The 25,576-nt window shown below is 39.7% G+C and overlaps 1 protein-coding gene and 1 long non-coding RNA gene across 2 annotated transcripts in view; one reads left to right on the top strand and one right to left on the bottom strand.

Moving 5' to 3' along the window:
- The window catches only part of mafa (MAF bZIP transcription factor a), a 72,850-nt gene extending 50,783 nt beyond the window's left edge, over positions 1–22,067 (top strand). The window contains exon 3 of the mRNA XM_058088628.1: positions 15,011–22,067. The gene's annotated coding sequence lies outside the window, so the exon portion shown is untranslated. The remainder of the gene's footprint in view (positions 1–15,010) is intronic.
- The window catches only part of LOC131139239 (uncharacterized), a 206,532-nt gene that overhangs the window by 162,649 nt on the left and 18,307 nt on the right, over positions 1–25,576 (bottom strand). The window lies entirely within an intron of this gene.

Below are 25,576 nucleotides of genomic sequence, written 5' to 3'. Positions count from 1 at the left end.
TATGTTTTTTGTGTGACCTCGACATGGGGGGAAAAGAAGGACTCCTATGCCCTTGACATTTCCTTTGCGTTCTTATGATGAATTACATGCGTTATTTACGTGTTCATGAGAGATTCATATATGCCTGCATTGCTCCCAAACACTCACATATAATACACGACAGCCTTAAAAATAACTACTGGAACTTTTTAGTCCTTGACAACAAATTTATTAAGTCTGTTATGATTTTCTTAAAAAGCTAAATAATATTTACATTCAATTTATACACATTGCCTTTATGTATGACTAATTTACTATTTTAATGAGATTTTCAACAATAAAACAAATATTTCAACCTAATTATAGCTATTAAAGGGAAAGAATAAGTAAACACAAAAACAAAAGATTAATGTGGAATTAATTTAGATCAGTTCTTATACTGAATTGTTTTCCATTTACTTCCACAAAGTACAATATTTAATGACTCTAAGGTACTGTCAATCCCAGCTGTAGTGTACTGTATATGTGCTGTGGTCAGGCAGCCTACAGTATATACGTCCTTCCAAGGATCCCAAAGGTGTTCTGTGTCCACTTTGTGCCACCCTGACTCACATAGGCAGATCAATCAGCTGTAAGTGAAGCCATCAGGTCACCTTTGAAATTTATCATTTTTTTGTGTGCGTGTAAAATGAAACGCCACCTTCCTGATGGTATGGCCTCTAAATTTAGATTACCTATATGCCAACATCCTTTACCCTTCTTCCGTGCTACAAAAACAAAAACTTCCTACATAATCCTTATTTGCTGAGCGCAAGAGGCCATCTCCATATATCTTTTTTTTATTATTATTTATTTTATTAGTTATTCTATAAATGCATGACAGACTATATTTTGTTTCATCTAACGAGCCAAATATAAATTTTTTGTGTTAATGGAGGAGCATATTTATTTTTGCATGTGCATGATAACACTTCTTAAGCAAATTATACCTTTACTGTGGCCAGAAGAGACTCCCGTACAACATATTCTCAATCCCAGACAATATACACGGAACAGGAAGTTGGTGTGCCTTTTCTACAGCCATTTGCAGCTCCCTGTAAACGGGAGCCTGTTGTTGTCTGTTGGCAGAATGTATCAATAACAAAGGAAAAATATGTACTTCCTAGTCTCACCTGCCTGGTTCACACTTTCTGCACTGGGCTTAAACCGCGGTCTGCAGAATGACATATGAGAGCACTAGCCGTCAAGCTAAAAACCCCGAATTGACGGGTTCCAGCCACACTGGACATCAAGTCCAGTGTGCATCATACGGTAGTTTTGCAAAAGGTCATTAAAAAAAATAAAGCTGGCTGCAGACAAATACTTTTGTGCAGTACTAGAGTTTAAGTAGTGCCCATAATCATACGTTGTTTAGGTTGAGATGGTGTGAAATGTTAAGTGGTTCATCAGCAGAAAAGAAACTAAAAATCACCTGTCTGACTTATCTCCTCATGCGGCTGCGGTGGCTTTCTGTCGCTTCAAGATGTGCTTAGCATCTCTTGTTTGCACACAATCCTTCCATGATTATTGCCCGCTTCTGGTTTCATGCAAGCAGATGCGTCTTTTCACAAAGCGGCTTCATTTGCATAGATTTGGCCACGTAGCTCTCAAATCTCCAGGAGTGTGCTTGAAGGAGAGTTAAGACGAGCAATCACAACGATGGATCGCCTATTTTGCACTTAAGATTGACGATTGGCTCGTGCTAGATTGCCTCTTCAAGTCAAAGTTTATTTTGATACCATCAATCACTTTGATAGATCTTTCAGTAAAATATTTGGAATAAATCGGTTGAAAGACCTGATTTTTTACTGTTTGCTTCTCGGAAAAAGTCTATAAGCTTTGTGTTGGGTTGTTTGTGTATCTTTATTATGTGCTTCTATTTCTTTTCTGCTGAACGCAGCTGCCAGGGCTCTGCCATGCAGAAAGGCCCAATATGGCTCTGTCTGTTAATCAGAGTCCGGAAGCCAAAAGACAGAAAACAGCGGAGAACCACCCGGCGAAATTTAGCGCACGATGGCTCCCAGCGGGCATCATTTGGGGACCTAGGAGAGTTTTTTTGTTTTTTTTCCTCCTTCCTCCTCTCCTTTTTCCTGCATGGTTAGCAGGTTGGAAAGCTCAAGCCCAACATTGCTGCTGACACAACCACTCAGGGACAGCTGTAACAGCTCTCTTAGCATGGCACCTGTTATTGAGCCGTCAGAGAGAGAGAGAGAGAATGAGAGCATTGGAGGAGGAGGGAGAGCATTGGGGGTGGTAGATGTAGATGCAGAAAAAAAAAGTTAACTTGTAGTTTCAGAAGCGCAACTAAATTGGCTGCTGTATTGTTGAGTCTTCACACTAGACCGTCTCTATACACCAGCAATGATAACTAATGGTGTGTTTCAGCATTTGAGTAAACAAGCTGATTATTACCGGACTTCTTCACAAACAGAATAGCGTGTGTGCCTATATAGTGGGCCCTGTTGGAGATTGTGGTATTTATTTATGTCTATTTATATATACATATTTTTTAAATTTTATATATCTTTATATATCAAATCCTGAATTTGAAATTCTACTGTTCCTTGTAATCATATCCATCCTGCCACTCTAAATAATTAAAACCGGTTCTTGAATATAGATATATTTGATATTATTCTTTATTTGTATTGACTTTTATTTTCAACCACCTGATTCTGAAGCCCGAGTCCCTATGAACTGACTTAGTGCCAGCCTGATTTTAATAATTAACCTTTTTCCAAAATATGAACTGATACAGCGTGCTGCTAAACTTTAAAGATTTATTAAAATTCCACAGTCACATTCTCACAAACGGACAGCTCCCACCACCATACATGTTTGTGATAACAATCAATATGCAATCCATCAAATCACACGACTATAACTATCAAGCCCATATACCCACCCTTTTCTGAGGGGCAGCCAATAATACCATTAACTGCATTGTTTCAAGTAATTATGTGATGAGAAACACAGTAATAATCGCAGGCAGACTTCTCTTATGATTTGATCTTATTGAGCTAATCACTTTGGTAAGCATTATCAGTCCTTTGTCCTCTTTCTCACTGCCTTTCTTTCTTACTTAATATGCCATAAATCCTGCGAGAGGCTACTGCATAAATCCCTGGTGCTGAATTAGTATTGTAATTTGTGGTATCCATACACGCTTTGCAAGCACAGACCTTGGAGTTATTAGTCTGAGGGGCAGGTGGGCCACAGAAACAATAAGATGAGGGGTTGAACTTCAAACCAGACTTGACTCTTCCCAATCAAAATACCTAACTGCATTAATTTCCTACTAGAAGGTTTGGATTGGGAGGCCATATACAAATCTTTGGATTAGTTGCATGTGATGTTATGGCAGGGTGAGAGCATAAAAGTCAAATGAAAAAGACTGCTGAAAAATACCACTTTCCCTTTTCTGATATCTAGGGTGTTTGAACCTTCTGAGTCCCCTCGTGTATGATAATGTGTGATTTAGCGCCTTTGTGACAGAAAAGCTGTTATGCTGCACATATGGTCCACTGACAAACATGACAGATGAAACACTTTGTTTGCTTTTGTTTAAGAACCTTCTCGTCTCATAATACAAGCCTTTTAAGTGATCAAAAAGGCCTGGCGATATTTGATGTTGTCTGCAGTGCGATGGGGAGGTAGTTGTGTTGGTGGTAGGAGGCGGGTGGGTGGGGGGTTTAGCGGTAGAGGAAGTGTCATGTAGTGATATACTGCTCGGGTCCTCTGTCACACTGCGCAGTGTCTGCTGGGAAATAATCTGACATCTTGTGCTCAACGCGGAGAAAGAGAGGGGGGAAAGATGCGCGAGCAAAGCATATAAGGCAGAGAGTGATTGGACAAAGAGACGAGAGAGAAGAGAAGGGGAAGTAAAAAGGAGAAGACAGAATCAATTGTGCAGGCCCGTCTCCATCATGTCATCACTTGTCAGTATAGATTTAAGAATATAGCTTCTGAGAGACCTTCCTGAGCTACTGTATGATAGATGCTTGAAAAACGCCTGTAGTGACGTCCTGAATGGCACACCATCGGGAACTACTTTTGACCCTCGCTTTGCTCTGTATAGGGCCACATTGTCAGGTTCAAATATTTTCAAATATCACTCTGCAGAAATGGTGTGTTTCAATGAGAAGAGAAAACAAGAACTGGTAACTGCGTCCGGGCTAGACGGTTGGAGAAAAAAGCAGAAAAAGATGAAGAGATGGTGACAGGGTGAATAAATCGAGTCATTAAGCATGTGTTTGTGGGCGCCTGCCTCCCGTATGACAGTACAGGATGGCAGGATGCTTCTGTTTCTGTGCACTGCAAACACAGCAGCACGTTGGCTCATTTTCCACTCTCTTTGGGCCAGCTTTTGCCTCCTGGATTTAAGGAGAGCCTCAAGGAGACTTTTGCTTGTGCTTTACTTTCATTTAGGTGGAGTTTTTTTTTCATTAAACCTATTCTTATCTTAAACTGTTTGCTGAGCAGAATATATTATAAGACACCCTGCCTGTTGCCTGCTGGGATAGCTGGGGTAGGCTCCAACATACCCACGACTTGGTGAGGGTACGCGGCATAGAAAATGAATGGATGGATGGACTTCACTTGGAAAAAGTCTGAAAAACATATCACATATTCAGGGTCTTGAGATTGACACATGTAAACCATCAGCATGGTGCAAAATAACCTTTTTCCAAGCAAGTCAGAGCTTTTCTCCCTGTCACTCACACACACACCAGTGACATGAAGAGTAGGAGTCATAACATGGATACCCACTCTTAGTAAACAACAGAAAAGGGGCAATGATGCCAATTTTAAGATTATGGTAGTCAGAGCTTTTCTCTCTGTCGCTTACACACACCAGTGACATGAAGAGTAAAAGTCTTAACACGGCTACCCACTCTTAGGAAAAACAAAAAGGGGCAATGATGCCAATTTTAAGATTATGGTAATCAACAAAGCAGTAATCAACACCATAAACTATGATATGTAACACGTATATTTTATTTACTCCCATCTAGCAATCCTTCATTCAAAGTAAATAAAAATACCACAAATGTGCACAAATGTGTGTACAAACTTTGGTACTTGTCACATATGCCACTCAGTTCTATGAAAGAGAGGCTCATCTGAAACATGTGACAGCAACATTGGTGGATGTTCCAACTTGCAGGTGGAAAAAACATTAACGCGTGTCAGGGCAAAAATTAAATATTCCATCGTGTCAAGTATATTAAAGGACAGAAAAATTGCCGCAAACAGCAGTATAAATTACAATGCTGTGACAAGCTTTTTTGCTCTATTTAGTTGGATCTTGTCTGATATTTCTCCATTATTTCACTCCAGAATTACGTTAAATGTCATCACTGGAATGGAACAAATTATTTGCTAGTTGATGGAAAGACATGGCCAATGATTCCACCTCCGCAGGGGGAAACCTCAAAACCTTCTGACAGTGTAAAAAAAACCTTAAATGATTCATTCACACGAAAAAAAAAATAAACTTCCTGACCTTTTTATCTCTTGCCTGTGTGTCTTTCTCTGGTGCCGTAAAACCATTTTTTTTCCCTTCTGTTTATGCGACCCTTTACATCTCTTTGCTTCTCTCTCGTATTGAGATTTCAGTGCAGAGCTCAATCGTTACTGAGTGATGGTAGCCATCAGTATAGTGCATATGTTGTAAAACTGTCAGCCACTGACAGATTGACAGACACGGTCAAGCCTTCGATCACTGCGAGAGAGCGAACAAGCGAGAGTGAGGACATGCACGAGGAGGGAGGATGCAGGGAATCATGTTGCCTTGCTACCTTTGTTTGGAATGTTATGTTTTCATCACTGTTTGTTAGCAAGATTATGCAAACAGTATTGATTTGCATAAAACTTGGAGGGGGGTGGTATCTAGGCCAAACATTATGTTTTGTTGGACACACCTTAATCTTCAAGAATTGGATCCTGACCTAATTTTATCTGTATATTAAGGATGGTCATTATTATTTTTCTAATAATATGTTAGACATTTTTAATCAACGAATATTTGAATGTTGTGAACTCCTCTTTCAATGCCAGTCTTGCCCAGAGGAACTGCCGTAGTGTGATGTGGCTGTAGTTCAACCTGGTATAGATTGTCTATTACAGTGTTTTTGTTAATAATACAAATATTTGTTATTGTAACTTTTGTTATTGGTATTGTTATCAAGATTGTCATGAAATAAAAGTGTACAATTTTCAGTTCATTTCACAGTGCAAGAATAAAGACAGATATAGTAGATATAGATTAGAAATGTTGCTGTCTAATTTCCAACAGCTGTTGATTCAAAGGGGGAAAAACTTTATTCGGTCCAGATGGTCTCAGTCAGCGGCAGACTGCGAGAGTTGCCTTCATTGGCTCCGGCAATGTGTTTTCCTTCCTGATAGGAATTAAAATGGCTGTGCGTTTGTCACCGTTCACTACACAGTTTAAAACGCGGCAATGAAATGTTTCTTAGCGATAATGCACCATAATTACTCAAACGCCTGTTCTTTATCTGCAGCAGAGGGCCGACATAAGGAACATTTCCCTCTGATGAAATTTTAAATGCCACAAGAGCTTGCTTGATGGAGAACACAGAGCAGAAAAGCCATAGCCATAATGCCTGTCATCACCTTGCTCCAAAACAAAATAAAAGACAGCCTGTGTTACAGGGTTAGTTTAACAGCAACGCTTGCAGCAATCTGGCAGGAGCGTCTCCAGGTGCTGGATGCTCCTTGGTATCTGTGCCTGCAATCAGATGTAACACGCTTGTAGCGGCAAGGTGTAGCACACACCTATCAGGCTTTGATAAATGTATTTGTTTTACCGGGCTGATGGGTATTGATCTCCACAGGCGAACATTATGGGACCCTGGAAAAGGATAGGACAGGCAGCTCTCTCCTCCAGCATACATCTCACACATGACCCAACACTTTGCTATGGAAGGGTGGGATAGTTAACAATGGCCTCTGACCACCATATTGCTACCTTGATGGGGAAAGTGACACTACCTCAGAAGGGTGAAGGTGCCAAAGAGTGAATAAATAATCACTTTTTACTCCAAACCTCAAAAAGCCTGTTTTAGCTTTAGGCCAGTCCACTCAAGCCCGATTTTCGACTGCATAAAAATCATGTGCGCTTCTCAGCGCAACAGACACAGATATTCTCAATATTTGATTGTGTCTTGCCGCGGGGCAAGATCAGTCACAATGCTTCATGGGATGTATCACAAGCATTCCCTTTTCAGCCTCGGTTTTGTCTCTCTATTTTTCCTTTGAACACCTCGTCTCTGTCTGTCTCGCTCAACCTTTTCTTGTTTAAAGCTGACAGATGATCCATTGAGCTTTTTTTAATGCCTGCTCAAAATGTCATCTCTCCACTTCCAGTCACGTTAGTCACTTTGCTCCAAAGACAGAACGCATTGGCTTATGACACTGTAAATGAAGAAACGTATATGTATTGATTTGGAGTTATTCAAAATATAACATCATCAAATATATATTCTATTTTACTCATAATGAGTTCTGAATAGGGATATTTATTTTGTTATAAATAATGATTAATAAGGATAGATATTTATTCATTCTGGTTTCCTCCCACATTCCAGAAACATGCTAGGTTAATTGGTGGCTCCAAAATTGTCCATAGGTATGAATGTAAGTGTGAATGGTTGTTTGTCTATATGTGCCCTGTGATTGGCTAGCGACCAGTCCAGGGTGTACCCCCGCCTCTCGCCCGAAGACAGCTTGCATAGGCTCCAGCATGCCCACAATAAATAAACATGATAAATGTACATACATGTATACAATATATAACTTACAGTTTCTGTACATTAGCAAGCTGTTACCTACTTTGTGAGATATTGCAGTTCCACAGGATAAATGTGCATGTGCATTCCGCTTTTAAGCAGATAGAGTATCTAGTAAAAACTCCTTAACTTGATGGGGAATTTCCTCAGCAGTCCATCATTATAAAGACTTTTTATTGTTACCTATGGGTGATAAATAAGGTTGTGTGCAGTGTATCTGATTAGAGTTTCCACCACAGTGCTTTTTACTCATAGATGAAAAGACGGGTGTTAAATGATGATGAGTATTTCCCACTGAACTGAGTCACACTTCACTTAACCCAGTGGAGTGCAAAAGCACACTGATGCAATAATGTTAAGGTATTTCAAGAATCAAATGATACACTTCTTACAAAAAAGACAAACTAGAAAAAAATAATAATCTGTGTGCTTTTCTGCATTGCTTTTAAAGCCACATTTATGCACTCACGTCCTTTATTATACAGGTCGTTATACTGAGAAGTGACAACAGGAACTGTGATACAAATGTGGAGTTACAGTATATATATATATATATATATATATATATATATATATATATATATATATATATATATATATATATATGTGTGTGTGTGTATAATATTTATATTAGATCTACATTGCATTCAATTTGAAATCATTCAGTTTTATCACTTTGAATTTGTTCCTCTGTTACTTCCTGTATTATTTCATTCATAAGCTGTGTTGCTCACATGCGTGACAATAAATTAATAGAATGATGATACCCAAAATGTGATAGCAAAGTTGGAAGATAAATTACTTTTTACTTCCATTTAATGAAGTCACTTTCAAATATTGTTTGAATATATCAGTAATTTGCATTAACATAAGGTTAAATTATGATTGATAATAATAATAATATGATTAGTAGTACTGTTATGAGAGTTGAAATATAGGATTGTATGTAAAAAGTATCAACTTTGTTCTAATTCAAAGCAATATACAAGTCCTCACCAAACCTGTTTCCATTGTTTTCATGTTCCTATTATGCTTATCAATTAAACTCTTTAAAATTAAAATTGCATTAGATTTCGAATATTCGTGATGTGTTTTTCCATATTCCACAGATCAAGACGTTGTAGGAAAAATTATCAATACAAGACAAAGCGTCAGCAAAAAAAAAAACATTGCCACTAACATCCTTGTGTACTCCGAGCCAGCATCAATAACACTGGGGAACACTCAAAATGTTGCATTTAAAGTAAGACTTGTTTTTAGTCAATTTAAGTGTGCTGAGTTCAAATCTGAAGTTAGTTTTTTTCTGCAAGCTACAGATTTTATGCAATCTTTAATTTTTATTAAAAATAGAAAAAAATCGAGCATTATTATATGATATTGCAATGTCAGCCACAAATCAGTATATTTAACAAGGCAAAAGAAACAGAACATTAAAATGTGATTTTAGATTAAAGTACACCATTGTTAGAAGTGCCATATGTTTTTCTGGAAGCGTTTCTCAGAAAACAGTCTTTATCGCAACGTGAGATAAGCATAATTTACAACGTTCTTCAGATAAGAGTCAATCACAGCTAATAACGCTTATCACTTTCTGTCAGTACAGTATTTTAGTCAGGCAGGAATTTGCGTTTGTAACTTTTGCGTTTGTACACTTCATCTGGGCAATCTCGTTTAATACTCCAGCAGTAGTCGGCCATCATACTTTTGTCCCAGCGACCTTGGTAGCGTTTTCCATGATCTTTAGGTCTTGGTGGAACCGCTCTCCTTGTCCGTCACTCACAGCCCCCAGGTTTTCAGGGAACTGGTCAAGGTGGCTGTTCAAGAAATGAAGCTTGATGCTCATGTTGCACCTGAGAGCACGAAAAGCGAGGAGCATTCTGTTCACAAGTTCATTGTAGTTCTCTGCCTTGTTGTTTCCAAGGAAGTTCTAAGCGACTGCCACAAAGGATAACCATGCTGCCCTCTCCAAGGCGGTCATCTTGGCAACAAACTGATCATCACGAATGAGGGTTCGAATCTGTGGGCCATCAAACACACCTGCTTTGATCTTCTCGAACGACAACATTCACCTTCGGTATCCAGTGCCTTGACAAATTGTTTCATCAAACCTAGTTTGATGTGCAGAGGAGGAAAGATGATCCTATCTCTGTCAACAATTGGGTCATGTGTGATATTTGGCATGCCTGCTTCAAGGGTTTCACGAACAGGCCAGTCCTTCTGGACCCAGTGTCTGTCTCGTGCTCGACTGTCCCACATGCAGAGGAAACATGGAAACTTGGTGAAACCTTTCTGTTGACCAAGAAGGAAGTTTACCATTTTCAAGTCTACACAAATGATCCAGTTGTGCTCACGATATTTTAAGAATTCCATGACCATTCTGATGTCATCATAGTCTTCCCGCAGATGAACTGAATGACCTACAGGCACTGCCCCGTAAACATTGCCATTATGCAAAAGAACACACTTGAGACTGCGTTTAGAACTGTCTATAAAGAGCCGCCATTCAGTTGGATCATAGTGAGGAACACCCAGTTCTTTGAGAAGACCTGGGATATCATGGCAGTAAACAAACTGTCTGTCTTCAGAAAAGAAGGTCACAAAAAGCTGGTCGCGCTTTCTGTAATATGACACTTTAACAGTGTGATCAACAAGATTTTTGCCTTGTAATCTTGATGCCAAAAGCTCAGCTGCTTTCTTTGAAAGACCTAAATCCCGAACTAAGTCATTCAGTTCAGTTTGGTGAAGAGGCTTGGGGACTGGGGGAGATTCAGTCTCTGAAGAACATTCCTCGGATTGTTCCCACTCAGTTTCTGGCAATTCATTGTCACAACTGTCTTCCTCGTTCGTATCATGTCCAATGTCTTTATCGTTTAATGAAGGCAAACCTTTGAAAACTGGAACAGGAATGGAATCTATGTATATAATCTCAAAACGCATAGATTTGGGTTACATAAGTTCATATATTTAGACTATTTCATCTATCTCAAATTGCATGAAAACTAGAGCTTATGGAGAAAAACTAATTTCAGATTTGAAATCAGCACCTAAAAATCATTCAGAATCAGTTAAAAAATCCAATGCAACAGAAAGTTGAAAAAATATTGTTCCCCAGTGTAATTAAGCCACTAGCTCAGAACTTTATTTTATTTTCACTGCATAATTGAGGTCTACCAGTGTTTGCTTCAGCCACTTATTTGTTGAGCGAGATTTAAACAATAAAAAAAAGGAGAAAGCCATTAAGCTTTTAGCATTCCCTCTTTTTTTTATTCTGCAGTAAATGCTGGAAAATGTGGACGTGAATGTTGAGTTCGAGGCTGAGGGAGTTTTATTCTTTTTTAGCAAGTTTTGATGAATAAATGGGACCGTTTCTATATCTGATATTTGAATCAAATCAAATTTGCCTTAATCATGGACATATTTTTTGGGGGGGGAGGGGTGGCTCCACCAACTCATTACAACCAACTTCACTTCTCATTTGTTTTGTAATACTGTTTAATAAATATTGATTTACTATCTTAATTACATGCTAATCTCAAAACACATAGGTGCCGGAGTTATGACTCTCTCAAGTAACACTGCAAATTTCCTGTTTTCCCCAACGACATCCAGAGAGGGCAATAAAAGTGGATAGCAACCATTAAATAGACGAGCTGTCCGCAAAAGTCCACACAAGTGTCAATATCAGCAATACAGACTGACCTAGCTTTATAATCAATGATGTGCACAAAGTCCAGGGTTTCAAAAGCCATTCTTAAAAAAACAGCCAAGAAAATATTGAAGATATTTTTGCTATAACATTTACATAAAAGTAGAGTCAGGCATTTCCTTGATCAACTTTAGTGAAACTGAACGATCAATTAATTCTCTCAAATTTGAATTGAATGTAATAGGAGCTCTGTGAATATTCTGTATTCAGCAGGTTAATCGATATTTTCATGTTTTTCTTCACACGGCAAACTAGCAAAAGACAGAATGAACAGCGCCTCTGCTGGTTTCAGTCAACAAGCGCACCCTGCCCTGCCTTACTTCTTTAAAGACACAATAGAAGCAGTACCAGTAAATACAGTTATACAACATCATATTTAAAGAATTACAATCATTGTTTTGAAAATCTACCCTTCCAACTAATCAAACTTAAACTAAACAAGATTGTCCCCCATGTGGTCTGATAATATCGGCCAATCGATATTATGGCCATAAAAATCAGTAAGTTATGATCTGGTCTGAAATTATTTCCAAGTTTGTTTGATTATAAATATACTATGTTACGTTAATGTGTGATGTGTTAAATAAGACCAGTTTATAATTCCATAATTGGCACTTTACTTGTTTCACATGTAAATGTCCAGCTTTCCAAAACTGTATTATTGCCAGCATTATCTAATTTGATTTTTAATTGTGAATGTATTAAGACTTGGGTTAATAAACTTGTCTTACTTGCTTATAATAGGAGACCGTGTTATTTTCATGGCTATATGTTATAATGTTTTAATGACTATTTTGCAAAGTATGCAGGAGTAGGGCATACATGGCTTGAGGTCAAAGGTCTGAAGGGGTACGCGACTGTAAAAAGTTTGGGAACCACTAATCAACAGTATGCAACATTTAGCATTTGCATTCAGTTTTTTTTCCCCGAGATCAAGGTTGCTGGTTTAATTGAGCCTGTGCTAGACCGAGGGCTGAGAAAGCAGGGAGAGGAGCATTGATAAACTATAAAATGGTTCCAATATGGCCGGTCGATGAGGCTTTGTGAGCAGCTCCCTTGGGGCTTTGATTTCCCTCTCAAACAACAATCCGGGGTCTCTGCTCTTCAAAGGCGAGCACCGTCTTTGCTGTTATTTTTGTTGTTCCACCCCCCTACCCCATGTTTGAGTGATGTCACCAAGGTCGATTTTATCCATGTCCATAAAGGCTCTCCCACACTTGAATCACCCAGGAGATGGCATCTGTTGGTCTGTGCAATGGAAACAACAGCCAATAAAGGTCAATCTCCCATGGTAATAGCCAATTGGGTTTGTTCCCATTATTGGTGCGCTGAGCTGTGGTCAACAGATGGAGAACTGGCACCGCCAACACGAGTAACGCTTCAGTCTTAAGGAGACTTGGTTCATTCGGTCTTCAAGTGAACCTGTGTCTCTCTATTTGCTTCAGCTTGTGTTGGCTTGGACATCACTCCATCATCTGCAGCTCCAGCAGAAGGAGACCCGTCGCAATAGCGTCACAAGAGCGTTGCCAGCGAGGGTGAACTGTCTAACCATTTCAGCTAATTGCCTCATTAATGATTCACCAGTGTTAGGCTGCTCTAGCACTTCGCTGTGGGGAGCAAATTGTTCTGATTGGTTTGCCTCTGTCAATTATTGATGAGGCGGTGAGCTGAAGTGCTAACACCTGGCTTTGCAGGTCCAAATGGCCCTGCATTCCCATCACATACTCTGTTATCACACACCCTGGGACCACATTGAGTCTTGAAGGGCTGTGGAGTCCTGACTGCTGATGTTTCTCCGAGAGTGGATGTAGCGTGCCCCGGGGCAATGGCTGTGATCTCTGCGGTGAGGTTATTGGCTCACATGGCTCACTGCTGTGCAAAAGGTGGACAATACAGTGATGTAGAGCTTGTAGCAATTGGTGGTTTAAGTGGTATGGTCACAGAGAGAGGGCAATGGACCTGACCGTGTCTACAACACAACAAAAAGGAAAAATAGAAATAAAAAGGTACACAATATATGACTTGAATTTCGTTTTCACTCTGAAATCTCACACTTATATAATATGGCATTTAGATGCCTGGGCCTTTTTTTAAGCCAGCAAAGAGGTACCAGAAGTGCATTTATGTAGAAATTGATTTCACAAAAAATCTAATTTGGAAAGGCAATTTATTCAACTGCAGAAGAGCACACAGAAAAACATCCTAAAAAGATGTCTGGTATGTTAATATAACATATACCAGTTATTCAACTGTGCAATAGCATAGAACATAGACTGCAAGTTACCAGTAAGCAATTTCACCAAGCTCTCGATCTCACTGAATACAGTAGCAGCATATATAGTACATAAGTGTCAGAGGCATACCGCGCCCTCTTGCAGCTGTCAACAATAATGTCCACTCATACACAATCTGTATTAATTAACATTTAAGAACATGTTAAATTTTATATATATTGTGATACATAAGTGGCTCCTCACTGTAAGTCTCACTGAAAAAAGTATGACTTTACAGAAAATACGTTCTAAAGCTGTGACTGTGTGCTTTCATACAGCCATACCACAATCTGCAGATAATTAGTATTACAATCAGAAGAACAAACAAACAGACAAGTCATTGTCAAAATGAAGATTTTGGCTAATGAATAACACAGTCCCAAATTGTTCTCTATATGAAAGTTTTATGAAGAAACAGAAAAACTGGGAAAATATAATGTTATACTGACTCGCTATGGCCAAGCTGAAAGAAAACAGCAACTGGAGAAAACTCCCCAACACACAACCAAAAATAATTTAGCACGGGTGCATGATGCTTCATTTGTATGCAATGCAGTTTCAATACATGCATTGTTTATGCTGATTTATTATGCATGCAGGGTGGGCATCTTTGGGGTCATGCAACTGGATATTCAGCGGAGAGTCCACTATAGTCTGTGTTGCTAATGGCCCACCCACAAAGAACAGAATTTGTGTACCCATGTAAACCTTAAATAAGTATTTAGTTTTAACAAACATGTGTAATTTGAACAAGTTAAAAAAAAAACACACACAGTACACATTTCCCAGACACCTAGAAGAAGCACCACTGTTAAATGTGCACTGTACCTTTGGCCTTAATTGAATCTGATTGAAGAGTCAGCCCCCCCATGCAGACGCCACTGTCACTCTGAATCTCTGCCAAGTGGGCTTGCCATGTACACTCAGAGGGTGGTCACGGCGCCTTTGTTTTGACGCTGGCAAAGCCCTCCCCACCCCTTAAATAATGTGACCATGACTCAGTGTGTGTCACTATAAACCCTGCGTGCTGAGACAAAAGTACCATACAGCTTCTAATGTGGTCTTCACTTTTACATTATGTGCATTAGTTCAGTGGAAGTGCTACATGCATGCGTGAGCCTCTGGTTGTCTGAGTCACGCTTGAATAATGAGACTTTTTCTTCCCCCACTGTCCATTCCCCTTGTCCTCTTTCTTTTCACAGACAACTCCACAACTGAGCAGTGAGGACATCAGAGCGACTGACCAATCACACGAAGACACCTACAAAGCACAACATTCAAAAATGTCTTCACTGGGGAACAAAAGACAGGACCTACTGGAACCCCTCAAAATTGCCACTTCTGTCTCTTTTCCTGATATTTTACCTCCAGCTTTTTTCTACAAAACAAAAAATGGGGGGATGGGGGATAGGGGACAAAGACTAAATATGAGAGACAGTGAAATCGGGAGGACTACTTGCTCTTCAGCAGGAACTGCACCGATGCATGCTTCTGTAAATAAATCATAATAAAACCCATACTCCTAAAGTGGGACACATACCAAGTCATTCTCACCATCCCATAAACCTTCACGACTGTGGGTAGTCCTCATGGCCGCCATTTTCCACATGAAGCCACTACTATCCAGACACCGTGTAATTATCATTTCCAATATCATTTCTCGTCATTGTGACTGTAAAAAAAAAAAAAAAAAAAAGCAAAAGTGCTTGCAATTATCACTGGCTTGGTCTCCTACCACCAATATCTGCTTTAGAACATGTAAATAGAGATGGATGAAGACAACAGCATGAAACACCACTTAGTGTATCATTGCAACTCCAGAGTACCATAAATCTCAACTTGTGTGGATATTTGAAACATCCTTTCTATAAGTTATTTTCTAATAGCAACATACAATGTGTTTTATATACCGCATAGAGATCTTAGCTTGAGGTAAATGTGTTAACAAGCTTAAAGCTACTACAAGGCAACACATGAGTTTTATCTGTGGAAAAATAAGTGTCTGAAAAGGAAACATAGGTGAATCTGGGGTTAATTTACCTTGAAAAGAAGTTATATAAATCTTTATATTGGTACCGGTCAGAGGTTTCTTCCATTTATTAGCCTACTGTATGTGTTATTTCCTATAGTGGCCAGTGTTGCCAGCCCAGGAGAAGGAACTTTTGCTTTGCATGGTTGCATAAGGTGCTTTGATCCCAACCTAATACACTGGGAGCAAGAAGACCTCCACCAATTGCAATGTAGACATGAGGACACCTCAATCTGTCTTCACTGGACTATTAAAACCAAATGGACAGACCGATAAGATGCCAAACCAGTGAACGGACAACCTCCACTGGGACAACAGGCAACCTTGACGTGGTCAACAGGGAACTGGAACACCTCAACTCCACCGTGTATCCCCTACCTCTTTTTGACGACTTCTCCACAACCAAGACTGTCAGTCCACCTTTCCCCACTGCATGCCACAATGTTGGATGCAACAGACAAATGCCGTGCTGTGGGAACCGAAACAATTGTTCTGTTACAGTAAACGCTCAGTGACATAAGCTAGTAATATCTCATAGGTTCATAGCCAAAACACAGCATCGCTCACATATGCCACTGTATATAATGTACTGTCAACTATGTATAGCTAGGGCTGCTGTACTCTGCATGTTGAGTTGTAGAAGGGTAGGCTCACATTCCTATTGTGGATGCGGTTCTTCAGCCAAATAGGCAGCAGTGCGGTGCCAATAGGTCTTAAACTCTTTGGAGGGCACGGAACCTCACTTTTGATGTGGGACAGAACCTGGCCACAGTGAGCATGGGTGGGAGGCAAACGAAGACGAGAGGGAAACTGGGGCGCGCCAATTAAATGGCAGCTTACAAAGTGGTACAGGGCATCCTGCCAGTAGCTGTCCATTCATCCAACGTCAAAGGGATTTGTACATCTCAATGAGTCGACATGCTGCCAGAGAAGTCCTAAACCAAAGCTGAGGAAAGAAAGAGTTCTAAAAGTGAAGGGTGTGTCAAAGCTATGCTCTGTCACTCCTTACAAGGTATACACGTCTTATAGAAAACCACATTGGAAAGTTGGAAAAAAAAACCTTGACCTCAAACTGTTAGGCTGTCATGACCTCATGTCCTGCTAGACGTTTACTATGTGCTAATGAGCACAGGCGTCAGCTCAACCAGATGCTCAACCCTGAGGTTACACACCTGATCCCCCTTCTAGCACTTCTTTAATTTAAGAAAAGTCATTTCACAAAAAAAAATCCATTAATGCAATTAGTCGCTTTGTTTCGACTGTTGGGATAGACTGACAGGATACACAATATTTTCTAGCAATGACCTGCCCAATCATCAATATCCTCAGCATAAAGATTATCCACTGAAAAAAAAAGCATTTTCCACTGTCAGACACACACATAAACACTGTAATCTAAATAGCAAGATGGTATGTTAACAGGTCATCAACATAATAGGAGTGTTTAGTGCTACAATATGCTGTTACCGTAATCACAGGTCAAAAGATGTATTGGTCATGTTGTCGGTATATATTAACATAATGGATAAGTGAGAGGTTGGGTGGGTAGCATTGATATGCAGGGTAGGGAGTTACCGTTTATTCTACCTTTACCTCTCTTTCCTCTCCTTGCATATGTGTTTTGCAGCACACAAGTGTAGACCACAGTACTGATTAACTTCTATGGCCTTTATTTCATTACCATCTTGACAATTATCTCAACTAGTTAAGAAGTGCATGGCCATGTGATTAAACACCCAATTAGTGTCATCAGAGGCTGCCGGGACCACTGAAGTTGGGGGCAAAGAAATGTTTTATGAATTTCAGCCTATTTTGTGGTTGGTGATGCAGCTAGACCACGCGGCATATCTGAAATGTGCTTGGCATCACAGTCGCACAAAGTGTCTGGTGGGGTGTTACGTTTACTACTGACCTCAAGCCAGACATGTTTGGGGTAGAGGGAGTGGGGTCAAAGGTGAAAGGATTACAGTGTGAAACCCCATGGCAATTCCTCTGCTCTAATCCCTAGCCTCAGGCACCTGCACACAGATTACACATATGCAGGCATTGAAATGCACAAAGTCAATGTACGACTCCTTAAAGTGGCCGCTTTGTTTTGGTATTAAAATGGACATGGGGACAGTGGCAAAGGCTCATTCTCGTCACCAAGAAACAGACCTCCTTATGCCGTACAGCTAATGACAGCGATGAATAAAGCCTTTACAGCCCATCCTCCCTCCTTATTGTGGCCGGCAGCACATAAGCTTGTGCTTTGTGTGAGCAGTTAGGCATCAAGCCCCTTGCTGAGAGATGAGATCGCCCAAGAAGATTTAAGAAAGAATATAGAGAATCGGATTAACCAAAAAGCTCTCGGCAGACATGAGAGTAATACCATTGATCAATGCTGTAAAACAAATATTTAGCATCTGATTAGGTAATAGGGAAAAACAGATGCTTTAAACTTCTATTTGTCAATCCCTTTATAAGAGTCTTGTAGCGTCAAGGCCAAACATATTGACTTTGTTCAAACCAAGAAAGGCAGGGGTTTGAATATGTACGATCCTGCTGTTGAAATAAATGAAAGGAGAAAAAAAAATGGCCAGCAGGTGTGGACAGGTGGCGTATCACCCTGCAACATTTAGCCGTACAATCTGCTTTCCGACAGCTTGATTTACTGTCCTATTTGCATGCTTTAAAGGAAAACTGCACTTTTTGGAAATTTGCCAATCCACAATCTTTATGCAAGACATTAACACATATGTCTCTCTTTTCTGTGTGATGTAAAGATATAAAAACAGCTAAAAAAAGACGTAGGTAACAATACACTTCATGGGAAACACTTATTCCACCTATAAAGCCTTTAAAAAAATTCAAAAAAGCGGCAATAATGCCTCATTTACATATAGTGTGACGTATATACATATTAACCAACTCACAGCAACATTGTTATTATTGTTATTAACATTGTCACATTGATCAAACTACATAACTGGTGTATTAACACCTTTCCACACCAATTAACCATCTTCCCCACACAGTCCCCTCCAGCGCTTCAACACCTCAGGCCACTACCATAAGGTGATGCTACATAGTGCTGCTGTGTTTTATTTTATTTTAACAACAATCAACAACTTCACACAGATCATTAAAAAAATAATTAAATAATATATCTTACAGATCACGTACACACATATGTACACAGTATACATATTGCGGGGTAATAATAGATATAGCAACTTCTGATCAATCCATGTCAATTTCAGACTTAAAATAATGTACAGGTTTAAGCCATACACATTCCTGGTTAAACCACCAACCTGGTTTATGCCTCGCCCACTCCGATTACAGACACAGATAATTTAGATGGGTGAACAGGTACAGATAGTAGTGTACTCGCTCATCCCTAATTACATGTTATCGTGAATGTACCTGTTACTACATGCTCACAGCATGTATATAAAACCATAAAACCTTGTTGGAGCTTTTTCAGAGAAGGAGAAAGATGTGTGTTCATGTCTCACATAAGGATTTTGGATGATGGCATAATTTAAAAAAAAAGTGCATTTTTTCCCCTTTAAAGCACAATTGACGACTCTTTTCTGTATTTAAAAAAAAACCATCAAATGGACTTCCTGATAGAGGAGACAGTGTTATTTAGACCCTGCTAAGATTGTTTGTTCCTATTTAAGCGGAGAATGTTCGAACTGCTGGCTGGACATCAGGCTTCACAATGCAGACTCAAGTGGCTTAAGAGGATATGCTAGGATGCTTGCTATTCTCCCTGCTGTGAACAAGGCGTAATCCTTCAGTTTAAAAGGAGTGAAAAGTTTGGAGCATCCAGAGAGTTATGCATATATCCCCTTCATCCTCTCCCATAGAGGAGAAAGTGTGAGCCAGCAGGGGATAACCATATGCTATCAAAGTCTTCCGCACAAAAGCAAACAACTCCAGTCCGTTTAATTACCACTTCATCAAATGGACATGACAAAAAAGTGTTATGGAGTTCATAAAGAAATATACATTACCACGTACATGCAATAAGAACACATTTTACTCTGTTTTGTTCCTGCAACGAAGGAGGATATTTTCACAAGTGTTTATAGGTGAATGGAATTATGCAAAAACAACTTAATATCACATTTGGTGCAAATCCACAACTTCTGTAGTTTGTTTTGTTCTTTAACACTGGCCTCATATTGCAATGGCGTGGGTCAGCTCTGTAGTTTGGATTTACTGTAAAAACTGCTGCTGATCGACAATTAAAGAGTTATGGCTCCTCATATCAGATAACAAAAGAGCCCAAATCTCCGTTAACAGAGGTTAATTTGAGCATGGCTCCCATTTCAATTGTACTGCTGTAAAGGCGCATATTATTTCCCACATGGGCCTGAATGAAGACTTTGATTATTCAAAAAAGTATGCCCTGGGCTGGCTGCGTTTATCGTCAGAAGGGTCATAAGCTGCGTTAACAGCTTCTAGGGTCTTATTGCAATGGCGATCAGCCCCTTGCCACTTGGCCTCCGTGACCCCCAGTCGGAGATAAGCTTCATGGGAAGGCACATTAACATGCTCCTGGAGTCGCTAGCGTCTTTTATCAAAGGCGGTTATGTGAAATCGAGTGTTTATGGACCCCCAGTGAGGACACAGAGCAGCTGATTGCCTATATTAGAGGTTGAGTGTAAATGAGCTGGAGGTGGACAATGGACCTGTACTTGCGGCCAGAGCGGAGGACGCTGATGTTTTTCTTACTTACCAAGCAATATATTTTTGCAATACCCCGTGAGGAGGTTACCTAGCCATGAATCATAAATACTCACAATATCATGTCTTCCCTTTCTTACTAAGATATGCTAAGTCGTCCAATGTACATATAAACAAAAGTGTTTTATATTTTCCTTTTATTGTTGTTTAAATGACCATTATGTTTCACTAATTTTTTAAAGACACTTTCCCAGTGGCGGCCTTTTTTTACTTGCATTCCCCACAGACACATACGACAGCGGTGCCAGAGGTTGTATACCTGCTAGTGGCCATTGAAAGACGCTCTCAGTTTGTCTGCAATGATGAACGGTGTCTTCTTACACATGATGAAGCTGTACTGTTTTCACTGGACAGACAGAGGGAGAAAGATACGGTCTCAGCTTAATGTCCTTCGCTGGTGCTGTGCATGCGTTTTCCTATTTGCTTTTCCCTTCACGGCACAGTTAACATCATAAATTAACTTTTCCAAGTACTCTGTGCACAGAGACTGGCGCCTAATAGAGACAAATAATAAAATTGAAAAAAATCTGGTCTGTGTTATGCAATGTAGCGGCACTGGTCAAATACATAGCTTGTAACAGAATTAAGCAGTTCCTTTGTATCAATGGGGTTTCTTGGTCATTCAAGCATTATATTTTACTGTATGTGCATGTACTGTGTACTCAACAGGCCAGTATGAGACTGTTGTTTGTTCACCATCACCCCCAAAAAACAAGTGAAAACAAACCGTAGCTCCCTCTCTTCTAAGTAAACGTCTGTAAATAGGATGTAAATACCAAACACCTATGCATGCTATTATAAAAGCAATTTGTTCAGGTACTTTTGTAATCCCAAGTTCTCATATAGCATGGAAGGAAAAATACAAAAAAAAACTGAACAATTAAAATGCATATGGTTTGTAAATGATTATTGTTAATGTTTTCTTACGGACAACTGATGCATCGGTCTGACATTTACAGCCCTCTGCTTATATTATTCATCCATGTTTGTATGTTTCATAGGATAGGACTGATGCAAGGAAGGGCCGTAGAGTGATTTATTGAACTTTTGGGTGTTGGAGGAAAAAAAAGTCACCTCCGTGTGAGTACACAGTCAAGGAATATTGTTTCAACGCTACAAACTGTGGGCAGACACTTGTTTTTTCTCTCTGTCTAAATAAATCTTCACCAGCTGTAGTGTGCTGCTATGTTAAAAAGGCCAACATTTCTGAAACAAATGCAATATTGTAAAAATTAAAGCTGGAGGTAAACACAATTTTCAACAGAATGTGTCCACATGATAAGAAATGTTGTGATTTCAATTTGAATTGTAATATTGTGTCTACACCAAAATCTGCCTCTGCCCTGATCACTTGGATGTGACATTTTATTAAGATCAAAATGAGGGATGTTGGATGAAAATGTTGGATTTCAAAGAGTGTTTATTTTCAACCATGTTAAAACATTAAATCCCAAGGCGCTCATGGTAGACGGAAGTGTCTAATTTTTAACCTGTGCTAAAGATATTTTAACTTTAATAAATAATTATTGTAACAATAATGTGTGTTATTCTGCCCTATCCTTTTGGGTTTTGCTAATGCGGAAATGAGAGGCTTGATCTTTGACCTCTGCCCACCCTGTTCTTCAATACTATAGACCAGTTGGAATCAGAATATGGCCGCGTAAGCCAAGAGATCTCTGTGTTCGCATTTCCAGCAGTAAGTCCTGTTTCCGGTGAATGTTGGCCTCCACCAAAACTGCCCTTTGTCACTTTTTTGTTCATAATTTTCATGGACAGAATTTTTAGGGCCAGCCAAGGCGTGGAGGGAGTCCAGTTCGGGGACCTTAGGATCTCAACTGTGCTATTTGCAGACTATGTGGTCCTGATCGCCTCTTTGAGTGTGACCTTCACCGTTTACTGGAGCTTCTAGGATGAGACTCTGCATCTCCAAATCCAACGCCTTGGTCCTCAGTCAAAAAAGGGTGGATTTCTCCCTCTGGGTTGTGAATGAGGTTCTACCCCAGGTGGAGGAGTGAGGGATGGTTGGAACGTGAGGTTGCAGTAATGGGGAAGTAAATAAATGATGTATAAGCTTGTTTTACATTGCTCAATCACTTTTCGCTTTTATAAAGAGATATAACTGATATTGAGCATAATTTCGTTCAGCCTTTTGGCCCTGACCGACACAATGTCCTCCAAATTTGTCATGTGGCTCTTTGGAAGAATTAATTGTTCACTTCTGCCTTAGACTTTCCTTGTCTATGAGGGGAAAAAAGCCACAATGGGAACTATTCTTCTCACTCTGTCTCATCCTGTAGCATAGATAAATAATGCAAGTGACAGTCTCTCATCACTTTAAAGGCTAAATCTCTGAACACGACCAGATAACATCATGTCACCTGTCAAGTGGCTTCTGTCATAGCTCAATGGGAACGCCAAAACAAACCTGTGTGTATGTGTATGGTGGGGGTGGTGTGCCGTGGGTTTAAGGGTGCCTCTTGGCATGCAAGTCCAAGCCTCTCAAGGCACGAGTGGAGCTGAGAGTGGTGAAAGGGGAATGGTGCTTATGAAGGTGTATCAGGAAACAGAGAAAGAAAGAGGCTGAAGAGATCTAACAAGGCAAATGAGAAGTACTTGTGCAGACGCTGTGAAACTACGTCATTTTGTAAGCTCCACTAGTTTCATTCCACATGTTCTGAATGGGGAAGTGAATGTAAGAACACAATTATTTTCCACCTATAAAAGACCATAAATGTCCAGATCTCACTGGGAAGTAATTTATTAAAGCAAGTCATACAATTAAAAAGGGGTAGTCTTTAATTTTAAGGTGCCATTTTGACTCTCATTCAGGGTGAAGACCTGTCAACATGTACAAATGTATCGTCAACATGCAATTTGACTCTTGAAAGAGTTTGCAGAGTATGTTCATCGATATGAGGGGGCTACATTTTGCATTTAAGTATGAATTATGCTGCTTTCAATGCCATATACCAATATTTTGTCCTCTCCGCAAATTCCAAGACTTTCCCAGGCCAGTTGAGAGACATAGTCTCGCCAACGTGTCCTTGGTATCCTGATAGGGCATCCTGATGTGGTTCCTCTCAATGTGGAGGAGCACTGGTTTCTCCCGGATGGCAGTGTTCCTCCCTTATCTGCAAGGGAGGTGCCCATCAAATTACCAAGAGGTTTTGCAGGCAGATGAGTAAGCCTGTGTGCCACGTAGGTAATATGTATTAATATAATTTATTAATATAATGACAAGGTTTAGTTTGTCATTTCTTTCTCCGACGCTTCTTCTCAGTGACAACATCCCTCAGTTTTCACACACAATGCCTGGAAAAAATGAAATCTGTAGTTGTATGAGCCAGTCTTAGTCTCATAACACATTTTCCATCAGCCCAAAATATCTTTTTTCGTACACAAACACACAAGCACAGCCCCTCCAACAGCTGCCACCATACAAACCTTCATCCTCCTCAATGGGGTAAGTAATCTGAGGGTGTTTCTCTCATTGTTCTGCTATGAATGAGGAATAATATCCCACAATTGTGATCGTTACAATGCTGAAAGATGTGGATTAGCAATGAAGAGAATATTTTATTGTGAAATTTATCAGCATCTTCTCATTATCTACTACATAAAGTGGAGCGGGAGATTGCGGTGTCTGTGGTGCATTTTTCTTAGAACATCGGAAGCGTATGCATCCTTTTCATTTGCTACACAAAAATGAACAAGGGGGCTACATGCTATTGTCTGCGCTTATTGTAATGGTAAAATACTGTTTTTTGTTAATGTAGATGATTGTAAAGTATTCTTCTTTCACAAAAGAGCAAGGCATTTGCATCCTTTACCGAGATGAATGCCATCACAAATGAGCCTACACAAAACAAAAGCACAACGGGGAAAAAAAATATGCAATTGTAACAGACGAAGGTTTTTTTGTGCGCCTTTTGTGTTAAATCTGGCAATAAGCTTGCATGTTTGTGGCTGTCTTTGACATATTCATTCATAACGGTGAGCGAAAGAAAATATTCCAGTACTGATGTCCCGACACGAATGAGACGATTCAATATAAATGTTAATTGCATCACGTCACTGATTAATTGTCACAAATCACATAATTGCATACACCACTGTAATTAGCGTGAACAGATTCAAACTATAATTACAGTGTAAAAGTTGCCACCTGAAAAAATATGAATATAAATGCCACTAGGAGGAATAAGAGGATTTAATCAACATTTTCAGCAGACAAATGAAATGAACCAATTGAAATGATTCTCAATGTTACTGAATATGTTATTTGTCTTTCAGAATGTTTGCTGCTAATACCGCTTGGTTCCACAAGACGCAACGCCTAGTCACTGTTGGGCAAACATCGACTGTGATCGTTGATGTCTCTCCAGAGTTCTTTACTTGGCAATCGAGAGTCAGCGGAGCATGAAGGAGTCACTGCTCATGGATGTAACAATCACTCTCTGGGGGTCTACACTCAGTAACATTGGGGAAAATAAGAGGCGATAGGAGTACTGCTCTGGTTCACATTGTAGCAACACAAGAGAGAGGCGAATCATAACTTTAGTCACATCTATACACACTCTTAACAATAAACAAGTGTGTAAAGACTAGGGATAAGCCATAAATGCATTACAAAACGAGTATCCATTACAGGTAATGCATTTTTGTTGGAAACGAGTATGAAACAAGTACATTCTGTTATTATTCGTGTTTGTGTTTAAAGAAAATGCTTATTCTGTATTCACTCTTCATGCTTGGAGATTGGCCAGTCAGACACAGCGACCGCCTCTCCCTAGACGCACAGCTCAGCCAACAGAGAGTTGAGCAGTACCTCATTCACGTACACGATGCAATTGTAAGTTAAAAACAGCTTGTGTTGCGTTGGTCACAGTGCCTTCATATTATTAGGTTTTCTTCAGCTCGCCTCTATGTCAATTAGCATATAAAGTTACATGTCTTGTAACGTAAGGGGTAGCATGACCACTTTTTTCCTTGAAATACA

Source organism: Doryrhamphus excisus, chromosome 12 (genome assembly GCF_030265055.1).
Source record: "Doryrhamphus excisus isolate RoL2022-K1 chromosome 12, RoL_Dexc_1.0, whole genome shotgun sequence".
Classification (NCBI taxonomy): Eukaryota; Metazoa; Chordata; class Actinopteri; order Syngnathiformes; family Syngnathidae; genus Doryrhamphus; species Doryrhamphus excisus.
Note: the sequence above shows the minus strand (reverse complement) of the source record. Positions and strands in the feature narration are given on the sequence as shown.